The sequence below is a fragment of the Neomonachus schauinslandi genome, chromosome 3 (assembly GCF_002201575.2).
Source record: "Neomonachus schauinslandi chromosome 3, ASM220157v2, whole genome shotgun sequence".
Lineage (NCBI taxonomy): Eukaryota > Metazoa > Chordata > Mammalia > Carnivora > Phocidae > Neomonachus > Neomonachus schauinslandi.
In genome coordinates, this window is record NC_058405.1 from 62,285,356 (window position 1) to 62,311,907 (window position 26,552).

Genomic DNA, 26,552 nt, shown 5'->3' on the forward strand with positions numbered 1-26,552 from the left:
AGGTCCATTTTGTCCATAGTGTTGTTCAAAACTGCTGTTTACTTATTGTTTCTTTGTCTAGATGGTCTATCAGTTGTTGAGAGTCAGGTATTAAAGTCCCCAATTATTATTATATTACTATATATTTCTCTTTTTAGCTCTCTTAGTTTTTATTTTATATATTTGGGTGCTTCAATATTGGGTGTATAAATATTTATAATTGTTATATCTTTTTGATGTATTGACCCCTTTATTGTTACATAATAATCTTCTTTGTCTTATTTTTCTTTTTATCATTTTTAGTTTAAAGTCTGATATAAGCATAGCCACCCCTGCTTTTTTTTTTCTTTCTTTCTTTTTTCTTTTTTGGTGAGCATTTGCTTGAAATGTCTTTTTCCATCCCTTCATTCTTAGCCTATGTATGTCTTTAGGGCTAAAGTGAATCTCTTTCTAGGCAGCATATTGTTGGATCTTGTTTTCATTTTTGTTTTTTAATCTATTCAACTGTTCTATGTCTCTTGGAGAATTTAATCCACTTACACTTAAAGTAATTATTGATAGGTAAGGACTTACTATTGCCATTTTGTTAATTGTTTTCTGGTTATTTTATAGATCCGTTGTTCCTTGTTACTTATCCTGCTGTCTTTTTGTATGTTTTTGTGTTTTTTGGTATCAGTATGCTTTTACTTCTTTATCATGTTTTTTTGTGTAATAACTACAGGTTTTTCCCTTGTGATTACCATGAGGCTTACATAAACTATCTTAAACTTATAACACCTTATTTTAAACTGTTAACAATATAACTTCAATAGAAGTTACACTTTACACTTTTACTTCTTCTCCCCCTCACATTTTAGGTTATTGCTATTATAACTTATATATATTTTTTATATTGTGTAGTAACAGATTGTTGTATTTATAGTTATTTTTGCTACATTCATTTTTAAAAACTTTTAGAGTTGTGAGTTATATTCCACTATTACCACATTGCAGAATCTAACTGTGACTATATATTTACCATTACCAGTGAGATTTATGCTACCTTTTTGAGTTTTTATGATGTTAATTGGTGTTCTTTTACTTCTACTCAAAGAACACCCTTAGCATTTTTTTGTAAGGCTGTTCTGGTGGTAATGAACTCCCTCAGCTTTTGTTTTTTTGGGGGAAGTCTTTATCCCTTTTAAATTTCTGAAGGAGAGCTTTGCCAGGTGTGAAATTCTTGCACTGAATTCTTTGGTCAGGTGAGGCCAATGGTTTTGCTCTGCAGATGGGGGAAGACACGGGCTGTGCTCTCTGTTCAAGTGCCACTGTATGTAGGGCTGTTGAATGGGCTACGTAGCTTGCTGTGTTCTCTGGTCAGACAGGCTAAAGGCTGTATTCAGTCATGAGCGGGGCTACAAATTACATTCCCTGCTCAGGTGCAAAAGGGGAAGTGGCTTTAAAACTGGTAAAGCTCTTTGTTGTCTTAACACAAGCTGACCACATCCCAAGTTCCTTGGCTCAACAGGGCCACTGGCTCTGCTCCACAAGCTATTGGCTCTGTCTGCCAGCTCGAGCACCAGTGGGCCACACAGCTTTCCAGTGTTTTCACCAGCTCTTCTGGTCATATGGAGCTGGAAGGCACTTTCAAGGTGGGTGGAACCATGACTCAGCACCTTGCTGAGGTGGGGGCAAACCAGGCTCTAGGGCCAGCAAAACTCCTTGTTTGAGGCTCCACATCAGGCAGAGCTGCACCACACTGGGTTCCCCAGTCAGTATGTGCCTTCAACTTGGTTCTGTAGATGAGCAAAGTCGCTGGTTGGGGTTACTACTTGGTAACTCAATCTGCCAAGATCCCCGAGTGCTGGTTGTTGCAAGCCCTTTCCCCCTTCTCTGTCACAGATTCTCAGTGGCTGGGCCCAAAGATTGCCCTGCAATCCCTCTGGTAGGAAATCAGAGTAGGGGCTCCCACAAAGTGACCCAGAATGCTGGGGGATCTGGTTGTCCCTCCTGGGTTTTCTTTCCCCACTGAAGGAAATGGAGGCTCATGGGAGACCTCTCCACATAGCGCTGTGCTGTCCTGGAGGAGAGGCAATGTGGTCAGTGTGTAGCTGCTTGTCGTACTCTCTAATGCAGTCTGTCTTGGTCTCTCAGGGGCTTAGTGGTCCTTCAGCCTCATTGACACATTCTAAGATTCTCTCAGTGGTGTCTTATTCTTGAATAGATGTTAGTTGTTCTTGTGTGGGGGAGGAAAGTCAGGAACAACGTATGTCACTATCTTGGTGATGTCATTTGTCAACATACTATTTTCAACTCCTAAAATATTATTTTTGTTCTGCCTTTTAGGTAGTTTTGGGATTCTAGGAAAGCCATTTCACCTCTCCAGGCTTTGCATTCTTATTTCTAAAATGAAGGTTTTGACTGAATGGTCTTTAAAACCCCTCTTCAGCTCAGTATTTTATGATTTAACATAAAGGTTAAGAAGTAACTGTTGTGTTGGGCATGTAGTGCAGGTAGATGCAACGTTTTCTGTGATTGTACATGGCTTGCCATGCATGGGAATGGCAAGCTCCAGTCAAAAGAGGGTCTCACTAGGATTCTGGAGTCTGAAAGTTCATGTAGGCTCATTGGTTGGAGAAGCAGGCAATATATGGTAGTAGTTCAGAGCTCAACGGACCAAGGTGGAGATGTAGGTGCTGCTTCTTCCTCAATGTGTGACATTGGACTTAATACTTAAAATCTCGTGTGTCAAATGTGAATAATAAGAGTTCCAACTCTGAGGGGTTGATGGGGGATTAAAAGAGGTGCTGTGTAAATGCTTGACATGGTTCTTGGGATGTAGTACATGGTCAGTAGAAGCCTATTATCATTGTTGATTTGTGTAGACGATCTCATGGATGATCTCTGTGGTCCCATTCAACTCTAAATGGCTGTAACTTTTATGGCTTTGTGTAAAATGTAGTGGCAGATGACCTCCAGGATGTTTGGTTAGCTGGAGTTTGGAGAATGAGGCCAAAGATCATATGAAAGCTCCAAGCCTATGATAATGGTAAATGCTGTTTTTGAGTTATGACACATTTACTGACATAACAGAGGCCTTTTATTAAACATCCCTCTTGCATGCATTTCTGTTTTGCAATTGCACTGACATTTTTCTGGGAGGTGGGGGAAACTAGGGAAGTATTTTGTGACACCCCCTGCTAGAGGCTAAAGAGTTGGGGCTATTAACCTATTAGAAATGCACTGCCTGAGGAAAATGGTTCCTTTAGTAAATCTGAAATGATCACAAAGGCTATAAGGTCATATCTGGGCACTGATGGGGAGGAAGCGCTGGCTCAGGGCTGTGTCTGGCCTTGCTCACAATCTAGCTGTGGGTCCAAAGCCCACAAGCCCGAGGCTCTTTGCTGAATCTGCTTGCGGATGACTGCCTTTGACTTGTGTGAGTGATTGTTCTTCTGGGTGCCCTGGCCTGGACTCTGACCACACGGGAACATCACTGGGAACCTTTGTGAGTCTCTCCAGCTTATGACTTAGCTCAGCACGGCATGGCTGGGGCAGGGTGGTAAAAGGTAGCTTGCATGTGTGGACTGGTGTGGCTGGGCTTGGAAGGCCGCCTCGCAGAAGAAATAAGTGATTCTGATGATGCATTCTGAAGCCCAATGCACAGTAACTCTCTATTAAGGGGCTAGTTTATTGTGATGTTTGGCCTTAAATCTGTTGTATCGCATGCCTGACTTTTAGGGTGAGATTAAAAAATAAAATTAAAAGTTAAAATAAGTTTTTCACAAAATCAGTGTAAGACATAGTAAATTTTGAGGAAAACAATGCATACCAATTCAAAGGCTGTCTGTATTTAATAGTAAATAATAGAATCTGTAAACCAAATGGAATGACCTGTTCACTGCATGTCAAAGGAAATTAGGGCCAATGCAAATTTAGAATAAGTACTGTACCTGGTATATTTAACTGGGACATTGCACTTTAAAATCCTCTCTACCATGTCCCACCCATCCCTTGCATTTCTTTCTCAATGGGCAGTACCAGTCTTCCTAGAGAAGAATTGTAAGGAGTTTTATCTTTTCAGGTTTAGGGGCCTCTGTGTTGGCCTTGGAGTTACTACAGTATCCGTGAGACAATGTCATCTGGCACAGGGCGAGACTGCTGATTAGTAAGATCGGTGATATGATTGAAGGCATATAGATGAAGAATATCTTAAAAATTCAGTTATTCATTTTGAGCCCATTTAATCAGGTACAATTAAAACAGAAGTTGAGAACTAAAATCAAAGAAGCCAAAATAAATCACATTTGACCCTTAGCTCCTACCAGTGCCTTTTTACGTATCAGTCTCCAAGATCAAGTGAGTGCCACCTCCCAGGAGTGGCCTGCTTACATTGATCCCACATCTTCCAATTCCTGCCCCCACCTGTGCCCCTGGTATGTGTTTGGTGGTCAAGTAGGACATCTTCCTTGTTATCTCTGCCACCTTTGATGTACATGGGCTTCTGCATGGCTCTGATTTTGTTCCAGTCATGGTGAGCTACTCATAGCTGCAGTTGGGCTTCAAGTCTCCTCTCTGGGTTGGAGCTGCCCATCACAGGCAGTGCTAAGTCTAGTCTGCAGTGTGAATTGCCCGCCTGGGAGCTGACCCTCAGTTTGCACTTTGCCCTTTGGCCTTTGGCACACATGCTCCTTTCTGACTTCTGACTGCTCACCTGGTTCCACCTTTGGCTGTGTCCCTGCCTATTGGCATCCATGCTTCTTGGGTTCCATGTGCTCCTGACCCTGGTTTTCCCAGACACTCTCCTGTGCCTGCCTTCTCCCCTTATCTCCTTTATGTGTCACTGTCTCTGGGTGATGATCCCACAGACCAATCCCTTTCACCCCTATTCTTTTCATAAGATGCTGCCCTAGAATCCCTGCTGGCTCTCCGGGTTACAGGGTATGTCATGGAAGAACAGTGGGCTGGAGTCACACTCTGGTCCAGACTTTCTACTTGCTAGTTGTATAACTTCAAGTCACATGACCTCTTTGCTTGTGTTTCTTCATCTGCAAAATGTGAATAATAACAATAATAATGGTACCTACCCCGCTTACCTTAAAAGTGATTATTAGAACTCTTGATGCTGGGCATATTTTTTGGGATTTTTATTTGCTAGTCCTATATCTTCTCTGGAGAAGGGACTGTTCAAATCTTTTGCCCATTAAAAAAAAACCAGATTGTCTGCTCTTATTGAGTTTTTAGAATTCTTTACATATTCTAGATATGTCTTTTACCAGATACATGCTTTGCAAAAATTTCCTCAAACTGTGCTTGCCATTTCATTCTCTTAGTAGTATCATTAGAAGAGCAAAAGATTTTAGTTTTGAAAAAGTTTAATATGTTATTTTATAAATACTATTGTTTTTCCTTTTGTGTCCTATTTAAGAAATCTTTGCCTACCCAAATATGTTTTGCAACTATGGTTTTTTCCTAGAAGTTTTATAATTTCTGTTCTTATATTTATGTCTATCATTCATTTTGACTGTGTGTGTGTGTGTGTGTGTATATATACATGCCATGTGAGGTCAGGGTTGAAGTTCATCATTAGTCATTAATGAAATAACCACAATTTGCTATTACTACATAGCTATAAGAATAGATAAAACTAAAGACTGACCATACCAACTGTAGTAATGAGGATTTGGGGGAGATGAAGCCTCATACACTCCTGGTGGGAATGTAAAATGCTACAACCACTTTGATAAACAGTTTGATAGTTTCTTAAAAAGTTAAACATACACTTAATTTAGCTGTATAGATATTTACCCAAAAGAACTGAAAGCCTATATCCCTATAAGGACTTACACATGAATATCTACAGCTGTTCTGTTTGTAATCACCCCGAACTGGAAACAACTCAAACATCCAATCCATAAGAGAATGGATAAACAAATTGTGGTATATCCATTAAATGGAATACTAGTGAGCAACAGCATGGCTGAATCTCAAAATAATTATCGTGAATAAAAAAGAGATAGATATCATATAGGTCCATCCAAATAAAATTTTAGAAAATGTAAACTAATCAATAGAAACAGAAAGCAGACCAGTGGTTCCCTGGAGATGGGGGTGGGGTCAGCGTGGAGTGGTTATGAAGGGGCATGAGGAAGGTTTGTGGGGTACATTCACCTCCCTGAATGTGGTGATGGCTTCACAGAGCATATATATGTAAACATACTAAACTGTATGCTTAAAAACATGCAGTTTAGTGTATACCAATTATCTTACTAAAGTTAAATGGGGAAATATTGGAATAAATATCCACCAATGTGAAAAAAAAGGGAGGGTTACAAGTCCCCAGCGAGGTAATGCCTAGAAAATTGCATAAACAGCCTTAATCTGCTCTAGAAATGTGTATTGTCATCATTATCTGTGCCACTAGATAGACTGGGAAAGTTTCTGGTAAGAGAAGTAGACCAGTTTCTGGGGGACCTCAGAATCTAGTTTTCCCAGCTCCACCCAGTGGAAAATGTCAAATTAAGATTGTAACACACATGACTGGACAAAGGCCTGATTGCACACTGGGACATTCAGACCCTCAAGGGATTTCTCTTGACCATATCCCAGTCCCCTCATCCCTCTCTCTCCCTCCCAACAAACAACAAAAGAGTAGCTTAAAGTGCAAGGGTTTGCCTGTATTTAGGAGTTCTGGGCCCCGCTGTACAGCAGAATTACAGGGAACATTTGGGAAATGCTGATGCCTGGCTCTGTACCTAGAGATTCTGATTCACTTGATCTACATTCTTAAAACTCCTCAAGTGATTCTAGGTGATTCTAAAGTGCAACTAGAGTTTGAGCCCCATGTCAGGTGTAGAGATTACTTTAAAAAAAAATAGCGGTGCCTGGGTGGCTCAGACGGTTAAGCGTCTGTCTTCAGCTCAGGTCATGATCCTGGGGTCCTGGGATCGAGCCCCACATTGGGCTCCCTGCTCAGCGGGGAGTCTGCTTCTGCCTCTCCCTCTCCCTGCCGCTCCCCCTGCTTGTGTGCATCTCTCTCTCTGTCAAATAAATAAATAAAATCTTTTATATATATATATATATGGTGCAACTAAAATTGAGAAGCACTTAAGTGGAGCTTGGACCCTCTACCATCACCTGCCCCACCCCTGTGGCCATGTCATTTCCCAGCTCATTCTGTGCATCTCTAAATTTCTGTTCAATCAGTGTTAGAAAGTACTCAGGCGGGACCAATTATGGTAATAATAATAATAATTGACATTCAAATAGTGGTTGGCCTTTTTTCAAAGAATTTCCATGAGCATATTCTCATTGTGTCTCATAAATAACCTGAGAAATAGGTAAGAGGGAATGATATTATTTGTAACCCTTATTGTTTTTTTCCTAATTAATTGTAAGTGCAATAAATGGTCACTTAAGAATATTTTAGAAAACAAATATGGAAAACTATGAATAGAAAAAAATAATCTATAATCCAACCTCTCAGAGAAAACCAGGGTCAACATTTGGTTTCTTTTAATGCAGTTATAATATATGCACTTAATTTTTTAAAACAACATTGGACACAAGCTGTATCACTGTTTTGTGTCCTGACCTTTTCACTTAATACGTTATAATTATTTCCCCTTATCCATAAATGTGTTTTGAGAATAATATTTTTAGTGACTGTTTTCTAGTACATTTCACAGAAACGTGATTTATTTAACTAATTCCCTATTGTTTGATAGCTTGTTTCCAAGTTTTCTGTATTAAAATAAGTATATCTTTGGGGTGCCTAGGTGGCTCAGTCAGTTAAATGTCTGACTTTAGCTCAGGTCATGATCTCAGGGTCCTGGGATTGAGCCTCGTGTGGGGCTTTGTGCTCAGCGGGGATTCTGCTTCTCCTTCTCCCTGTGCCCCTCCCCCTGCTTGTGCACGTGCTCTCTCTCTCTCAATAAATAAATAAAATCTCAAAAAAAATACGTATCCTTATGTGGAGTACCTGGAACCTCTCCTATACGTCTAGGGGGGGTTATAAATTCATACAGTTACTTTGGAAAATGTTTGACAGTAACTACTAAAGTTGAATATGTACATATCCTATAACTCAGCAATTCCTCTCTCAGGTATATACCCACAAAAATGTGTACATATGTTCAACAAAAGTATTCATAGTTGCACTTCTAGTTATGGCCCTAACTGGAGACAACCCAAATATTCCTTAATAATAGATGTGTAAATTAACTATAGTATATTCATGCATTGGAATACAATATAGCAACAAAAATGAACGAATTACAAGGATGCCCAACATCATAATGACTCTCACAAACAATAGTGAGAAAAGTCTGACACAAAGAATACATAGAAACACAGCATGATTAGTTTATCCTGTTAGGAATTGGGCTAGTGATTACCTTTGTGGAAGGGGCAAAAGGAGTTCTGGGTTTGTTTCTTTGTTTGGTTTGTGATGATACTATCCACTTTATGAAAACTCATTGAGCTATATTTTTATGATCTATATATTTTCCTGTACGTTTATTTCATTAAATTGACAAAAGCTTACTATAAACTTTCAAGGCAACTCTTGCTGTCTCCTTCTTTTGACTGGGTAAAATGTGGCTTTGAAAGTTGTGGGCTGAATTGTGCCCCCCCCCCCCCACCAAATTCCTGTGTTGAAGCCCTAACCCCCAGTACCTCAGAATGTGACTGTTTGCAGATCAGGGCTGTAAAAAGGTAATTAAGCAAAACTAAGGTCATAAACAATCCAGTCTGACCAGTGTCCTATAAGAAGAGGAGATTAGGACACAAATACGTAGCCCAAGAGATGCCCATGTCAGGATGCAGTGAGAAGTTGGCTACATATAAGCCAAGAGAGAGGCCTCAGGTGGAACCAAACTTGCTGACACCTTGATCTTAAACTCTAAGCTCCAGAATTGTGAGAAAATAAATTACTGTCATTTAAGATGCCCAGTCTGTGGTATTTTGTTGTGGTAGCCCTAGCAGACTAATATGAGAACTGAGGTGTTTTGGTTTTTTTTCGATATCAAACGTATTTTATGTGTCTGAGCAGGACTTGAACATTCATTGTCTGACTTTAAATTTTACCATCTCACCAACACCCCTGGTTTTTCATCTTTCCATGAGAGATTGATGGTGGTGCTGTGAGGCAGCTAAGGAGAGCACCATCTCCATGGATCAGCTGCTGCTGCCAGGAGGCAATGTTTCTGAGTACCCAACAGGTCACATTCTAAAAGCATGCCAGAGGCACCTGGCTGGCTCATTTGGAAAAGTATTTGACTCTTAATCTTGGGGTCATGAGTTCAAGCCCCACATTGGGTATAGAGATTACTTAAATTTAAAAAAATTAAAAATAAAAGGAAGCCAAAGCATCCTTTCTTTCTATCAGGTTACTTGCTTGGGTGTGATGACTGCCACGTTTAGGCTTGCTGAAGGAAGGTGCATTCTTTTTCCAAACTCAGAACTTTTGAGACACAGTGCTGGTTAGTAATGAATTGTTGCTGGTCATTAAAGTCATCTCATTTTCTGAAACATCCTGGGAAGTGGCTGAGAGTGATAGTAATGCTATTTCCTGTTCCTCTTGTTACTTCCATCCCCTCAGATTTGGCCTTCTGGGAGCTGAAACATTTTGTTTTTACATTTATCTGTCCTCAGTGATACTATAATGTTCACATTTTAAGGACTTATCATATTAGGACTTCCTCAGGATATTAAAACATCTGTTTATAACTGTCAAAGAGAAGAGAGGAAAAAAATAACATGTATTTGACTTTTAATCCTAAATGTAACAAAATAATATGTATGTTGACCTGACTAGCTTCTGGAATTTTCCTGATAAGCATGTAGAATAAAGGGATGAGAAGGAGATTTGGAATATAAGTTAGGGAAGGTCACCCATCCCATGGGATCTTAATTTGCCCTACTTTGGAGAGTGTATACAATTTTCTTTCAGTTCAACAAGTATTAGTTGAGATTGTACTCCTTGTTGGATATCATATCATAAACAGTGTAAGAGGGGGTCCCTTCTGTTAAAAGATTTTGAGCTTGTTGTGTTGATAAGTAAAGTGGCTCTGCCTATGATTTCTATAACTTATGCCTTAAGAGAATTTTCAGGCTGTGCTGTGGAGAGGAAGTACCTAGGAGGGGACTGGTGGTCTCTCTGGGTTGAAAAGTCTCCAGGGTTTAGAGGGCAGAGCACAGGAAAGGAGATTGCTGCACAGAAAGGAAACTCCAAAATCTTCAGGGGTCCCCTTGAGCATTCAAGTGAGTTCTGCTCAGTGTATGCAAATGAGGAAACCACTTGCAGGGAGGGAAAGAACTATCCAAAAAGACTAGAGGAAGCAGTGCCCAGTGTTCACACAGGACCAGGAATAGTGTCTGTCCACACCAGCCAGGCTGGAAACACTCATAACACATGGGGCATGAGGTAGAGTCCTCAGAAAAGTTGTCCTCAGTAATGGACTAGTTAGCTGTAGATTGTACAGTGCTCTGGTCTTGTTTAAAAAATCTTAAAAGCGGGGTGCCTGGGTGGCTCAGACGTTAAGCGTCTGCCTTCGGCTCAGGTCATGGTCCCAGGGTCCTAGGATCGAGTCCCGCATCGGGCTCCCTGCTCCGCGGGAGGCCTGCTTCTCCCTCTCCCACTCCCCCTGCTTGTGTTCCCTCTCTCGCTGTGTCTCTGTCAAATAAATAAATAAAATCTTTAAAAAATAAAAATAAAAAATCTTAAAAGCAAGACCCCCAAATAACAATTTTTCCAATGAACGTAACTGTGTACTAGAACAAAATATAAGAATTTAGGAATACAAAAATATTCAGAAACACAGTAAAATTCATAATGTCTGGTGTCCAATAAAAAATTACCAAGCATGTAAAGAAGCAGTAAAATACAAACAAAATGAAGTTAAAAACCAATCAATTGTAACTGACACATGTAACTCCACAACTGAAAAATGCTAAAACTGTCAGACAAGGACATTAAAACAGTTATTATAATTATATTCTATAGATTTAAAAAGGTAAATAGAGACATGGTAAATATAAAATACCCAAATCACAGTTCTAGGGATGAAAACTACAATATCTGAGATGAAAAATACACTGGATAGGATTAAAGGTAGATTACATATCACAGAAGTAAAGATTTTAAATTTGAAGGCATAGAAACAGAAACTATCCAAAGTGAAACACAGAAAAAATAAACTGGGGGGAAAAGCACCAATGAACTGTGGAGTAAGTTCAAGCAGCATATTTGGACTAGATTCAGAATCCTCCAAGGTGGAGGGGAGGAGAAGGATTTTTGAAGAACCAATGGCTTGAAGTTTTTTAAATCTGATGAAAACTATCAACTCACAGATACAGCAAGTTCAATGAACCCCAAGAACAAGACACATTAGGAAAACTACATCATCACGTCCTAATCAAATTGCTCAAAATCAATGATAAAGAGTAAAAAATTAATGATAAAGAATAAATCTTAAAAGTAGCCAGGAAAGGAAGGAAAAAGATAAGAAGGGAAAAGATAAGGAAGGTAGCAGATTTCTTCTTGGAATTATTCAGGGGTGGGGTCAGTGGAACAATATCTTTACTTAAAAAAAAATCCATCAATTTAGTATCTATACTCTGCAAAAATATCTTTTAAAAAATGAAGGCAAGGGACACCTGGGTGGCTCAGATGGTTAAGCATCTGCCTTCGGCTCGGGTCATGATTTCAGGGTCCTGGGATCGAGTCCCACATCGGGCTCCTTGCTCAGCGGGCAGCCTGCTTCTCCCTCTGCCTGCCACTCCCCTGGCTTGTACTTTCCCTCTCTCTCTCTCTCTCTGGCAAATAAATAAAATCTTTAAAAAAAAAAAAATGAAGGCAAAATAACTTTACAAACATTCAGGTGTTGAAGCAACTCATTACCACCACACCCACATTATAAGGAATTTTAAGAGAAATTCTTCCGGCAGAGGTAAATAATATCAGATGGAAGTCTGGCTATACGTAGAAATGAAGAACCCCAGAAATTTATAACAGCAAATAAGATTTTTTTTCGTATTAAAATCTCTTTAAAAAGATAATTTGCTGTTTGAGCAGAAATGATAATCATGTGTTTATTACATCTATAAAATTTAAATGCATGACAGCAAATTAAATCCAACATAAGCAAAAGAAGGAAAATAATAATGATCAGAATGGAAATCAAAGAAATAGAAAAAGAAGAAAAGAAAAGAAAAAGAGAAAAACAATGAAACCGAAAGCTGGTTCTTTGAGATAATCAATAAAGTGAATAAAACTATAGTTAGGCTGATCAGGATAAAAAGAGGACACAAATTACCAATATCAAGAATGAGAAAGGTGGCATTTCTAGAGATTCTATAGATATTAAAAGGTTAATGACAGAATACTATGAACAACTTTATGCCAATAAGTTTGACAACTTAATTGGAAGGGGGAAACTTTTTGGAAGGCAAAAGCTACCAAAACTCACTTAAGAAGAAATAGATAGCCTGAATAGCCATATACCTATTAAAAATACTGAATTTGTAGTTTTAAAATCATTCCATAAAGAAAACTCCAGATTTAGATCATTTTGTTGCGGAAGTCTTCCAAACATTAAAAAAAAGCAATTATACCAACAATACCAAAAATACAAACTCTTCTAGAACATGGAAATGAAAGAGATGCATACCAACTCATTCAAAGAGACCAGCACTACCCAAATACCAAACCAGAAAAGACATTACAAGAAAAGAAGTCTGTAGACCAATATCACTCATAAATATAGATGCAAAAATTTTAAAGCAAATTTTAGCAAATCTAATCTGACAAGGTGTAAAAAATGTACATCATGGCCATGCGGAATTTATCCCAAGAATGCTGCCTTAACATCCCCAAATCAATCCATTTAATTCACCATATTAACAAACTAAAAAGGAAAAAAACATAGCATCATCTCAACAGACATAGAAAAAAAGCACTGGATGCAGTCTCACATCTATAGTTGAAGAAAACTCTCAGGACACAAGGAGTAGAATGGAACTTCCTCTGTCTAATAGAAAGCATCTATGAGAACCTAGTGAACATTATACAAAATTAACTTAAAATAGATCACAGATCTAAATGTAAAGACTAAAACTCTAAATACCTAGAAGAAAACATGGGAGAAAACCTTTGCAGCAGACCTCAGAATAAGAAGAGCCAGAAGAGTTGTTGACTGGAAGGACTCTGCCATCTTTGGAAAAGTCAAGGTTGGAGGCAGCATGGGCAGGTCAAACAAGTGGACTTTCTTCTGGTGCCCCCTCTGTAGAGGCCCCTGGAAGCATGATATCTCTTCTTCGTACTCGGTGCTTAATAGCCCTTGAAGGCAGTAGTGTGTCTCCAAGGCAAAGCAGCCAGTCAGTATAGGTGAAGTTTCAAGGGGGCCAGTCATTGTCGGTGGGACCATGCTAGAATGCAAGGTGCAGAGAGCAGGAAACACCGGAGGTGCAGTATCTGCACATGAGGGTGCACACTACCTGAGGTCAGGTAAGCTTTCACAGTTGGATTATGGTGCTCTGCTCATCAGAGGCAAGGCCAGGATCTGAGTCTACGTGGGGGAAGTGGAGTATGTGTGGGGAACATACATGTATTAACACCATTCTATGTTACACACTTGATGTGTGTCGTTTCATTTCATTCATATAGTGATCCTGGTAATAGGTATTATTATTCTCATGTCATAGGATCGTAGAAGTTATGTAACTGCTAAACGCTGCTTATGCCATTTTTTCCTTTCCTTTTTTTTAAGATTTATTTATTAGAGAGAGAGAGAGAGAGAGAGACAGCACATGAGCAGGGGGAGGGGGAGAGGGAGAATCTCAAGCAGACTCCCTGCTGAGCATGGAGCCTGATGTACGGCTCCATCCCATGACCCTGAGATCATGGCCTGAGCTGAAATCAGGAGTCGGATGCTTAACTGACTGAGCCACCCAGGTACCCCTATGGCATTTTTTTCTGCCTAGTGCTTTCCTTCACTCTATTTCTGGCAAGCCAATTCCTGCCCACTGGGTAGACCCTGGCTATCTATTCATTTAACAGCCAAACGACATTTCCCAGCCTCCCTTGCAGTTAGGGGAGGGTGTAACTGAGTTGTACCACTTCCAGGCCTTGCTTATATAAACATGCCAATTTACTTTCCCCCTAGTGTCTTGTCTGCCTGCAAACTGTAGTAAATATCGGAACAGCTCTGTTATGCAAGTCAAATGTGGAAGGTGGCAGAGCCTTCATCTGTCTTGTCCGTGAAAGATTGAGTGGCAGAGTCTCTCCCCCATGGTTTTGAACTTTTCATGCGTTAGAAAAAATTACTATTGGGTCAAGCTTACCACATTGGGGGATTTCTGTCTTAGGGTAGCAAGTGTATCTTAACAAATGTGTATCTGTCCTTCAAGTCTGGTTCAAATTCTCTCTTTTCTTTCACATCTACCTTTATTGCTCCAGGCAAAAGTGATGCCTCCCTCCTTTTAATTATCATAGCATAGAGTTCTGAATTTTATGTTGATTTTATTGTATGCACTCCAGGCCACCTCAGCGTCCTGCCTACCTGCCTCCTGAAATTGTCCCTGTACCCACACCTACGCTGTTTTCCTTTCCATAAGTCCCTTGGAGGAACAGGAAGTGCCCCTCCTCATGTCTTAGACCAGGCCCTGCCCTCGAAACCTATCTCCCTTCTGCTGCTCAGGGATCCTGTTCTGCTGTGTCTGCGTGGGATTACAGATTTTCCCTGAACTGGTTCTGTAGCATTTGACAACACGCATTGTTACTCGCTTCAGAGAACCCATTTTCCTTCGGCTCCTGTGGCTGCATCAGTCAGGATAGGCCAGGTTATGCTACAGTAACCCAGTGAGTGATCCCCAAATCTCAGTACTTGCAATGGCAGAGATTTATTTCTCACTTGTGCTCTGTGTTCTAGGCCAGCTGCAGATCTGCTCTGTGTTCTCATCATTCTGGGCACTCTGTGGAATGTGGTCCCTCTTCTATCAGAGGGAAAAAAAGAGATCACAGAGAAGCACATACCAGCTCGTAAAGCTTTCCACCAGCAAGTGAGTGACACAGGTCCCCTAGGGGTGCTCACATTCCATTGTCCAAAGCAGGCGACATGGCCCAGCCTGATGTCAGTGAGGCGTCATGTGGAGTCCCTCCCAGGCAGGGCAGGGTGACAATGCAATCCGCCACAACACTGCCTTCCCTCGCCTGTCCCACTTCCCTGTCTCATTGGTGGTTTCTAGTCCCCTGAATTCAAACTTGCATGTCAGATACAGCCCACATGTTCATGTTGCTTGACCTGCTTAGGGTTTTCTAATTGCTTTTTACTGTTTAAAAGCTGGATCATCTCACCCGAGGGGCTACGGGTATCACTTTTCTTGAAGAATCCGAAGATGGGGCAGGCCTGGGCAGCATGCCCCTGTGGTAGCCTCTGCTGGAGCTAGGCTATGGCTGCCCTGTTTAGATGGACTTGTGCGCTATAATTGCACACATTCTCCTTTTGTGTTTATAGTTTGAGTTGCTGCCAGCCTGCTTGGCATCCCTGTTTGTTAGGCCTTCTTTAAATGCCAACTAATGACCCTACAGTTTCCTCCTTGGCCTCTAGTCTACTTACTCTGCATATTCTCCTGGAAGGAACTTCTTTTTCCCTGTGGCTTCAGTTTCAGTGCTAATCCACACCATCCTCTCTGTCTACCCCACGAATGGGTTACATTAGGTCCTCATCACCTTTTACATGGCTAATTTTGTCAGCCTCCTACCTGCTCGCTTAGCCTGTAGTCTGGCAGGAGCTCTGATCTATCCCCAACAATGAATGCCATGATCTATTATAAAGCGTACATCTGGTTCTGTAAGCACTCCTACCCTTCCCCACCATGCATTTCTCTGACACACCATTGCGATGGAACTCAGCCCAGTCTCCTTAAGGGGGCTCTCCTCCGGGCCCTGCTATCTTCTCATGTCTCTCTTCTTGCTTCCACTCTTGTGCTGTATGATTTGGTCACATGAAATTACTTCAATAAGCTGTACTCTCATTCCAGGTCTCTGTATGTGCCACCTTTTTGTTCAGTGTGGGAGCATCTCCTTCTCTTGGAAGCATTCCTTGACTGCTCCCCACCCTTACCCACACTGGGCTAGCTGTCCTATTTGATGCTTCAGAATCACCTCGTATCTTCTCTACCATAGTCCTTAGTACCCTTCATTGTAATCACGTTTTAATTTCTCCACTTCTCCAAATAAATGGTGTTAGGGGCTGAATTTTGTCCCCCCATCCCCCTCTCACCAGAGTCATATGTTGAAGTCCCAACCCCCAGTACTTCAGAATGAAACCATATTGAGAGATAAGCTCCTCAAAGCAGTGATTACATTAAAACAAAGCAGTTAGGGTGGGACCCTAATCCAATCTGACTGGTGTCTTTGTAAAAAGGATGTGTGCTCACAGAGGAAGACCAGGTGAGGACACGGAGAAATGGCCACCTGTCAGCCAAGGAGAGAGGCTTCTAAAGAAGTCAGACTTGCAGATGCCTTGATCTTGGATTTCCAACCTGCAGAACTGTGAGAAAATAAATTGTTGTTGTGTAAGCCACCCACTCTGGTATTTTGTTATGGTAGCCCTCGTGAACTAGTACAGATGGTAAGCAATTTGAGGACTGGTTCAAGTCTTTTTCTTTTGGTATTCTTACATATTCTCCAAAGCCTGTCACGTAGTAAAGGCAAAATAAACATTTATGGAATCAGTCTATTGATAAATTGACTGATAAATGGGTAAACGAATTTGATATTAATCAATGAAGTCCATTTTGAGAGGTATTTTGAGATGACACCTTTGAACGTAACTAAGGAGCCCTATTATGAAAAGACTTGCAAATCACAGATATGCATGAAAAATGCTTTGGTTAATAAATAAGAGGGTCATATCCTAATAGTGTTTTGTGTTTATAGTAGCTTTTCTCTCAGTAGCAAAAAAGGCTCTGGCTCCTCTGGGAACAGCAGTAAGAGGCCCCAGGATTTGGGAACTTTTAGGGAACCCGTGGTGTGAGGGGACAGGCGGCTGGCCTGGGGCTTGAGGAAGCCTGTGGGCTGGCCAATACCAAGTGCTCTGCTGCCTGGTGAAGCGCCGAGTCCTGCTACCCGTCCTTTGGGATGATCCTTACAAAACTCCGATGACATTACTCAGCCACACTTGCTCCAGAATGACAATTGCACCTGGAATGCGCCTTCTGTAATGGCAGTGAAGGGAAAGAAATGGCAGATTTGAGGAGAGCAGAAGATCACTCTGTCAGAATTTTATATGACAACAAGCATCTGGGCAAGAAGTTTCTGCAGGGTCAATCAGACATCCAGATGTTTTCTATCCATAAACATGACAATATCTGGAAACATCTGGGTGGTGAGTGGAAAGGCTTGTGTTTTTCTACACATGTGGCAGATTTGGGCAACCCCAGCCAGGAACAGCCTTGGTCAGAAGGAAGCAGATGAACTGTTGCCACATTCCCTGCAGGTTGCACTGGATTGGAAGAGGCTGGGTTTGGCCAGAGTTGTGGTTTACCAGGCATGTGCACACACACACAAATGCAGTCCGAGGCTGCTTATGTGGATCCAGAGAGATTGCATGCTAGGAGTTCCAGAGTGAGGAAGGCTCCCTTTGGGACTGAAGTATGCCAGGCAGCAGCCTACTAGACCCACAGCGTTCGATGCATCAAGCCATCCCAACCCGTGCACAAGATGGTGACTGGTATTGGTGACTGGCAGCAGCGACAGCCAGAGAACACAGTAGGATAGCGTGCTCAGAGAAAGAGGAACAGTAGGATCAGGCCAGTGGTAAACATATTGGTGGTCAAGGTGGTTGACATGAACGGGAGTCAGAAGACAGGCTTAAGTTTCAGTTCTTAGGAGACAATATCGCCTGCAGGGAACAAAGAGGACTCACAAGGAAACAGGAATCCTGGATCACAACCCCATCTCACCATGAATTCCTGGAGTTATGGGTTCATCAGACTTGAGAGGGTCCTGAGACCAGATTACGTAATGCTATCATTCCCATTCATTCAATCTTCATCTACTTGACCATATTTATTGAATGCCTACAATGCATGGATCAAGAATTCCAGTAGTTAGTGGAGATTAAATAGGAAACTTCTAGTCTATGGAGGATATAGAGAAAATAGACAGGCCCTGGCAGCACAGTGGAACAGGTGCTCTGATGAGGGAGCTGTGCGGGACCATGAACGCTCACCCAGGCCTGACACCTCCCTACTTCCTGGAGGAAGTGATATCCATGTGAAGATCTGAAGGGTGAGTGGAACTGAGCCAGGGAAAAGGAGGGCTAAGGAGTTCACCAGAAGAGAGGGCACAGCTGTAAAGCAGCTCAGAGGAGGAAGAGTCAATCGTCAGAAAGGCTGGACAATTTGGTGGGAGAAACGTGGCAGGAGACATCAATACGGCTGGGTCCTGGGAGAATTTGTTCCTCCTGGTGGTGGGGATGGACCACTGGCAGGCTGAGTTTATGGGCTAAATCTCAGAATATAGAGTAGAGCAGGAGGTAAAGGTTAGGGAATTGCTTGTATATAAATATCACCGGCCTGGGAATGAGTGAAATCCCTACCAGAGAGTGTCCAGAGTGAGAAGGCAGAACCCAGGACAGAATCCTGAGGATCCTCAACATTTAAGGGATGGGCAGGGTGGCAGGGGCACCTGAGGCCAGCTGGGATGGGCAGCCAGAGAGCTGGGAGGAGAATCAGGAGAGGTGGCAGTGAGGTCGGTTCCCAAAGGAAGAGCAGGTTTGAAGATCAGGGTCATGCTTAACCGTGTAAAAGGGGCTGAGAAATCAAGTCAAATAATTGAAAAACAAAAATGCCTCCTAAGCATTTGGGGATCATGGTGAGGTCAGAAGCTTTCTTTCTTTCTTTTTTTTTTTAACTAGTGAATACAATTTAAATTGCCTTAAACAACAGACAGACAGACACTCCAGCCATTGGCGACTGCAAATCTAGGGTGCAGCCCTGAACCACTCACACCCTTGCTAATAACAAGGGTTCACAATGCACACTCTGATCTCCTTCTTGTCCTTGCAGCTGCGAAACTGGGAGCTTTTGAACCTCTTCTTGACAGTCATGTAGCATCCTGGATCCTGCCGCCATGCGGTTTGGTGCACTCAGACCAGGCTGTCCACGGGCGCATCCTGTAGCCTGGGAACTGCTCGCCATCAAACTCTTCCCGCAGCTGCTCACTCCTCCGGCTCTCGGGCTTCCCTCCAGCGCAGCTTCTGGATGGATGGATTTTTCAGCATTTCCAGATGTGGCACTTTCCCCACGGCACAGGGTGCACCTCCAAACTGAGGCTCCATTTGGATTCCTCAGTGTAGGGAGGGAGTAGAGGGGAGGAAGAAGAGAGAAAACAGTGTTGCAAACTTTTTAAAGAATTCTGGTCATGATGGCGAGAAAGAGATCCTACCAGAACCAGAGGACTTTGGTGTGGAGGCACATTTAAGATGAAAGACAGAAGAACGTATCTGAATATCACCGAGTGCCTTGGGGAGCTGAGACAGTTCAGGAGGGATGGGAGTGGGTCCCAGTGTTTAAAGGAGTGGAAGGTGTGCACTACCTTACAGCAAGACTGGAACTTGTTTAGATGCTGTGTGGTTGTAAGGGACTGAAGCCCTGGGGTCAGACTGCGTAGATTTAGCCCCACCTCTGCCATCTCCCGGCTGTGTGCCTGTCAGCAAGTCACTTAAATTCCCTAAGCCAGAATTTCTTCACCTGCAACAATGGGACTTACCTTGTAAGGCTATTTGAGATATCAAGTTCCATAATGTACATAAAAATGTTAGCACAATGCTTGGTAAGTACTTTCTTAACATGACTGCTTCAGGAGGATGGCTGCTGGTCAGGAGCCTGGCCATAGAGGGCAGGGGATAGGAGCCTCCTCATGTCATCCTCTAGCTTGAATGGGGTGAGGCCTCCTTCTCTCTGCTCTGCTCGCTGCTCTTCCCCAGGCCCGGAAGCCACACAGCACTTGTTGATCTCTGTGATCTCTATTGTACTTACTGTGAGGGGCCTCTGACAGGGATAGTGGCTGGGGACACGCCTACTGGCATCTCAGCCTTGCATGGTAGGTGATACCTCAGGGGGAAACCACAGCTTTGTACCTCTTCACTGGAAAGCCCAGCTGCCTGTTTTTCTGTAGACCAGGATTGCCCTTAAAGGGAATGCAGATTGGCCTCCTGGAACTGTAAGGTACTTCCGCAATGGTTCCTTTGTGTTTAAGCATCACCACAATACAATGTATAATGTGATGGAACAAGAAGGGAGCCGCCCCAAGAGAGGGCAAGGCCAGGCCTCGCTCTCTAAGCCAAATTCTCCGCTTTCTTTCACTTTTGTTGCCTGCCCCAGTTTCTTCCCAGCAGTGACTGAGGGTGCCTCCCCCCACCCCACCCCCCACCTCCCCAACCCTCCAATTAGAGAGCTAGATAGGCTTATTCCCACAGAATCAGACAGGGAGCCAAAGAAGGAGCTGGGGGCTGGGTTGAGAATCCAGTGCCTAGAGAGGAAAATGAGGCTCAAGGTCACTCAGTGAGTAACTCGGTGGCCAGTCCAGGACTCAAAACTTGGACCTCCTACCTCCTGCTACAGTGCTTTTTTTCAGAGCTTCTCCCGGTAGATGATGAGGATTTTAGTAATCCACCCATCTCGCTTCAGCCTGACTGTTGCTGACTTACTCATCCAAAATGCTCTGCACACCTCCTGTGAGTCAGGTCCTTTCTAGGCACTGGGGACGTATCAGCAACCAGAAATCAATCTCTGTTCTTGTAGGGCTTACAGTTCAGTGAAGGGAGATAGATAATAAATATGACAAACAAATAAAGGATAGGGATATCCTCCACAACGTCTCCCCAGGGAACATTTTCTCAATAGAATGCCACTTGAATTATCAAAGCCCAATTTCATGGAATGTATGTAACTCTTAATGCAATGTGTTTTTTTGTTTTTTTTTTGGTCAATGATGATATAGAAAAACACACACATGTGACCCCCAAACTCCATACAACATTTAAACTAAATGATTTGTAGAAATAGTTTTGAGTTACAGTCTAAAAACAATTCCTAGAAAGTCAGATTTTGTTTAAAGGCACGTGGAGTGTCGGCATGAGGTGCATGCCTTGGTTGTTGTTAGAGCTAAGAGAGGGGCCACAGCACATCAAGCAACTCTTCGTGACGAACATAGTAATTTTTTGGTGATCAGGAAGCAATGCTTGCAGCATCCTAACATGCATATACTATATATGTGGATATATAAGTGTTTTAGACTGTATTAGTTACATTTTAAGAAATCGGTTGAGAATTTTGGGTTGATAACTTTTCCCAAATGAAGTTATGGGAAATAGGCTTGTGCTGAAGGCTGATATTTAAGAATCTATCCTGTTCATTACATTGTGGGAAGGTGAGAGGTGTTATAAACTCTTAGGGCCATATATATTTTTTTTTTATAAAACTTTTTTTTTTTTTGAAGATTTTACCTATTTATTTGAGAGAGAGAATGAGATAGAGAGCATGAGAGGGGGGAGGGTCAGAGAGAGAGGCAGACTCCCCGCCGAGCAGGGAGCCCGACGTGGGACTCGATCCCGGGACTCCAGGATCATGACCTGAGCCGAAGGCAGTCGCTTAACCAACTGAGCCACCCAGGCGCCCCAGGGCCATATTTATTGCATTTTCTCATAGCAGTGTCTGGCTGGGACCATGGTTGCAGTCTCAGTGTCCCCTTGGGTGACAGATTCCTTTCGTGGGGGAGCTAGCACAGAAAATGGTCTTTAAGTCAAAGAGGTTTAGGTGGACACCCTGGCCATGAACATGTCCTCCACTAGGAAGCTCGGTGATGATGAACATGACTACTTGCAAAATAGATTCAACAGGAAGAGCAAAATGATCCCCTTGTCAAGTTCAATGCCTGACTTTTGCCAGGAGGGGTGGCGCAGTTCCATGAGCTTTTTTTTTTTTTTTTTTTTTTTGAATGGTAGCTATGGAATGGTAGGAAGTCTCCCACAAAGGATTTCCTTTGGTCATTGTTGTTCTTTTGCTTAGAAAAAACATGCAGTGGGGGAGGGACAAGAATCTCCCTCCTTTGTGAATTCTGTGATTCAGAGTTTAAAAGGCTAGTGGCAGGATCTGGGTCACAAACTCAGTTCCGTTCTTGTGTGGGGCCTTGTGCTTCACACGCCTGTCCCTTTAAATGTTGAGACGAGAGCCCTCATTCCGTCCTATTCTTATATTTGGTCACATGAGTGAAAGGTGTTTTCCTTGAGGTTAGATTCTGTACAAGGGAAGTACCAAGTACTGGAATAACCAAATCTCAAATTTTAGCTCTGTAAAGACTTGAAAGGTCACTTGGTTCCACCCCCTTCTCAAAGCAAAACCCCCCTCCTACTCCCAGAGCCAGCTATGTGAGAGTGTGTGCTCTGGGCACAGCTGAGTGAGACGAATGTATTAGTCAGGGTTCCCCGGAGAAACACAACCGACAGGATATGTATATGTATAGGAGGAAATTTACTTTAAGGATTGGCTCATGCAATTATGGGGGTGGGCAAGTCCAACATTTGCAGGGTAGACCACAAACTGAAGACCCAGTATTGTGGTCTGAATGTCGGTCCCTCCCAAATTCCTAGGTCGAAATCCTAATGTCCAGTAGGATGGTGTTAGGAGGCAGAGCCCTCGTGAATGGGCTCAGTGTCCTTATACAAGAGCCGAGAGAGATCCCACCCCTTCTGCCAGGTGATGAAAAGTCGACAGCCAGGAAGAGGGCCCTCACCCAACCATACAGGCACCTTGATCTTGGACTTCTAGCCTCCAGAACTGTGACAAATGAATTTGTTGTTTATAAGCCACCAGTCTGTGGCATTTTGTTACAGCATCCCAAACAGACTAATGCTGCAGTTCAGGTCTGAAGGCCATCTGCTGGCAGAGTCCCCTTCTTGCTCAGGGGAGGTCAGTCCTTTGTTCAATCGAGGCTTTCAGCTGATTGGATGAGGCCCACCCACATTATGGAAGACAGTTTGCTTTACTCAAAGACCACTGATTTAGATTTACATCTCATCCCAAAACACCCTCACAGAGACATCTTGAATAGCGTTTGACTAAATATCTGGGCACAGTGGCCCAGCCAAGTTTACACACACACACACACACACACACACACACACACACACACACGGATTGAACTCCCCTCCCCCCCCCCCACATGGATTGAACTCCCCCTGTGCAGAAGGAAATGAAGAGCAAGCCTTGTGTGGGGACTGTATCTCCTCAGTGCTTTCTGCCTAGAAAAACGGGTGGGCAAAGGATATGACACCTGGGCCTGGATACTGATTAGGAGCAACCTTGGCTTCAGAACTTTTTAAAAGCTGGTCTTAGCCAGCTGCAGAACTTCCTGCATCCCTCAATTTGCATGGGGACTGAAAAGGACAATTAACTGGGATGTGTGTGTGTGCACATGTGTGCATGTGTGAAAAGTGTGCACCCATCCACACATGTGAAACAGCGTAACAGAAAGGTTAGCTGGTGCATGGACTGGGGAGCCACACTGACCACTTGGAATCCCAGCTTTGCCCCTGAGTTACTGTGTAACTGTGGGCAAGCTACTTAACCTTTCTGTGCTTAACCTACTGTAAACATCATCATCATATACAATGCATTTCAATTGTTGTCATGATTACTTTTTTAAGATTTTATTTATTTGTCAGAGAGCACAAGCGGGGGGGCAGCAGACAGAGCAGCCGAGAGAGAAGCAGGCTCCCCGTTGAGCAAGGAGCCCGATGTGGGACTTGATCCCAGGACTCTGGGATCATGACCTGAGCTGAAGGCTCAGGAGAAGCTTCATATGTTGATATATGTCATATAAGCTCGGACGCTTAACTGACTGAGCCGCCCAGGCTTCCCTGTCATGATTATTTTTAAGCAAAGTCCAAAACTCTACTAACATAGTGTTGCAGAGCCCATGCTGGATACTGCTTCATAAGATGTATGCTTTGGTACTTCATTAATGAAACTCCTTTGGACAGGATCCAGATCCTATCTGTCTTGAATTAAATTAATTTTTTTAGTGAACAGTGTTATAGCAAGATGCTGGCTTGACATTGGAATAAATTCAGCATTTTGGGTTTGCAAGGATCACCTGTAGACATGCAGCCTTTCAGCTGGGGAGAGGGGCATGCAGGCAGCTTCTCTGCTTGCTTGCGCACATACTCGGCCAACATGTTGCTGGCCACCTGAGGCTCAGGTGTGCCCGAGGCTGTTGGAACGAGAGGGCAGATAATGACAGCTGGTGGGCTCCAGTGTGATCCGGCTCATTCTCCCTGATAAATGGCTTCACAGATGTTGCCAGCTTCATGCTCAATTAATCTCAGTTGAATTGATCATCCAGTTATAAAGAAAATCATTAGCAATAAGGCAAAACTTCCCAAAGAGCTTTTATGGGGAGGAGGAAAGGAAGTGAATTGGTTTTTTAAAGAAATTAAGATGATGAACCGTGTTTGAAAAGAACACAGCACCAGCCTTCTCTCCCCAGCTGACTCAGCCCCAAGGGGGTGGGATAATAAAGTAATTTTTTTCACCTATTCATCTTAGAAATCATTAAAAGGAAATCTCTTTTAAATAAGCAAGCACGGGGCGCCTGGGTGGCTCAGTTGGTTAAGCGACTGCCTTCGGCTCAGGTCATGATCCTGGAGTCCCTGGATCGAGTCCCGCATCGGGCTCCCTGCTCGGCAGGGAGTCTGCTTCTCCCTCTGACCCTCCCCCCTCTCATGTACTCGCTCGCTCTCATTCTCTCTCTCAAATAAATAATATAAATAAATAAATAAATAAATAAAGCAAGCACGTATAAGGCTTATCCTGTGCCAGACTTTATTTGAAGCTGAGAAACTTTACACATACTGTTATCAACTTAATTTAGATTTCCAGCAATGCAGTTGGAACAACAAAAGGTATTCTTTTTCACCTGTTTTGCAGATAAGGAATCTTAAAAAAAAAGCTTAAGTAACTTGTCCTGCATTACAAGTGGCTGAAGTGGGATCTGAAGTCTGTGCTCTTTGGGCATTTGCTCCATGTGTTACATCACTCTACTTTTGGGGGACCCAGACTCCAACGGGGCCAGTCCCCTCACCCCACCTTTCCTTCAGGTGCTCATCACCAGATTCCTGACATGTTACATTCACATTTCTGATAGCACATGCATACCTTCAAAAAGTAACTCTGTTACTGTATATGTATTACATGTTCATTTTAGAAAAAAAGCAATAGAGAACCCGGGGGAGCAAACAAAAGAAAATAATAATTATTCATGCTCCTCCACTTACTACAACCCTCGTTAACATTTTGGTGTTATCCTTCTAGTTTTTTGTCTATGTACATCCTTTCCTTTTAAGCAACAGTGAGCTCATATGCATGCTGTTCTATAATCTGAGGTTTTTCACCTAATAGTAGAATGTCTTTTCATTTAAATAAATACATTGCTATGACATCATTTTTAATTCTTAGAAAGAGTTCCACCGTATGGAAACATTACAAATTACTCAACTAATCCTTGCTTTTTGAACAACTCACGTGTTTCCAAATTTTGAAATTAGAAATGAGCCTACTGTAAACATCCTTTATAGCTCACCTCATAGGCACACTAAGCATATTTTAATTAATTAAATTATTAATATTTATTAGTATTAATATTTTTTAATGATTATTATAAATTCCCAATAGCTCAAAGGTTTATTTCCAAACCACCACCCTTCTTCATTTCAAGATACTGCTCTGTTAAGGAAGGTGATCATTGGGATCAGTAGCAAGTTCTCATCAGTTTTCATTAACATGAATCTTGATTTCATTAAAATTGTATGAATTCAACATTAAAACTGTTGTGAATTGTGTTTTAATTTTTTAGAAGATAACTGATGGCATATGAATAAAACATACAGGAAGTGGCATATTCTGACAAGCTCTCAGGAGACCTCCCTGTAATTCCTCGTACGCAAGACCCCGGCGGGGTGGGAGACCAGAGCTGATGGATGTTGGTCTCTCTTTTCGTTGTGTAGTGGTTTGAGATTCAGGCCTAATATTCCATGTTAGGGCAATGCTTCTGCCACTCCTTTGGTTCAGGCCCTCATTAACCTCTTCTGGAAATCTTTCCTCAGCCTCCTGCCTGGCTTCCTACCTCCTGGAGCTTCCCCTCCCTAAAATGCACATTGCTACCAAATTTAGCTAACTCGCCAGGCTGATACTGCTCAAATACCCAAAAACCTTCAGAATGGTTTCTCATTAAAGATTAAGAGTAAGAGATGAAAGTGCAACAAAAGGTTTAGCCCAACTATCAAGGTGTGTATCTCCCACTGTTCCAGAACACTCCCCTGTCCAGGACCAAGCCTGTGCTCTGCCCCTCTACGTTGATTCAACAGATAGGAAAAGCTCCTGCTTGCTGGGGGCGGGGGGGGTCCTCCTTCCCTAACCCACTTTCCAGAAGGTTTGGTCTAGGCTTCAGGTAGTCAGGGTCCCTCTGGGTGGCAGCTGGCCATGAGGCACCCGTCCCCTCCCGCAATGCGCACCTGCCCGTAGGCCGC

General features: G+C 42.7%; 1 long non-coding RNA gene across 2 annotated transcripts in view; it reads left to right on the top strand.

Moving 5' to 3' along the window:
* LOC110570348 overlaps positions 1 to 25,108 on the top strand; it is a 92,458-nt gene extending 67,350 nt beyond the window's left edge. The window contains exons 6-8 of one of the 2 annotated variants that reach the window (XR_006539746.1): positions 16,386 to 16,513; positions 19,033 to 19,798; positions 24,955 to 25,108. This is a non-coding gene — a long non-coding RNA (uncharacterized LOC110570348). The remainder of the gene's footprint in view (positions 1 to 16,385; positions 16,514 to 19,032; positions 19,799 to 24,954) is intronic. The other variant, XR_006539748.1, reaches the window with a different exon arrangement.
* The last annotated feature ends 1,444 nt before the right edge of the window (positions 25,109 to 26,552 follow it).